Source organism: Momordica charantia, assembly GCF_013281855.1.
Source record: "Momordica charantia cultivar OHB3-1 chromosome 2 unlocalized genomic scaffold, Mcharantia_2.0 BLBB01000002.1, whole genome shotgun sequence".
NCBI lineage: Eukaryota > Viridiplantae > Streptophyta > Magnoliopsida > Cucurbitales > Cucurbitaceae > Momordica > Momordica charantia.
Window position 1 is genome coordinate 15,667,639 of NW_028275160.1, and position 339 is coordinate 15,667,977.

Here is a 339-nt window from a genome sequence, read left to right on the forward strand (position 1 = left end):
CATCGAGGTCGCAATGTCCAGAGCCAAAACTCCAGCTGGATCTTGCTTCTTTGGTGCTGCCCTAGATCTTTGCGAACACCATAGTTCGTTGTGTGAAGCTAAGTGATTTAGGATGTCAACTATCTCGTTGAATGTCTTCTTTGTAAAGGCTCCGTTGGCAGCATTGTTTAGCATCATCTTAGTAGGATGATCTAAACCTCTAAAGAAATGTTCTATCTGGATGCATGCCGGCAAGCCATGGTTCGGACATTTCCTGATTAGTTCTTTAAATCTCTCCCACGCCTCGTGAACAGGTTCACGATCATACTGTCTAAAGGAGATGATCTCCTCTCTGATATC

The 339-nt window shown here is 44.2% G+C and overlaps 1 non-coding gene across 1 annotated transcript; it reads left to right on the forward strand.

Moving 5' to 3' along the window:
- The first annotated feature begins 232 nt into the window (after nucleotides 1-232).
- Nucleotides 233-339, forward strand: LOC148212894 (small nucleolar RNA R71). Its single transcript, XR_015789565.1, has one exon. It is a non-coding gene; the product is annotated as a small nucleolar RNA R71 (small nucleolar RNA).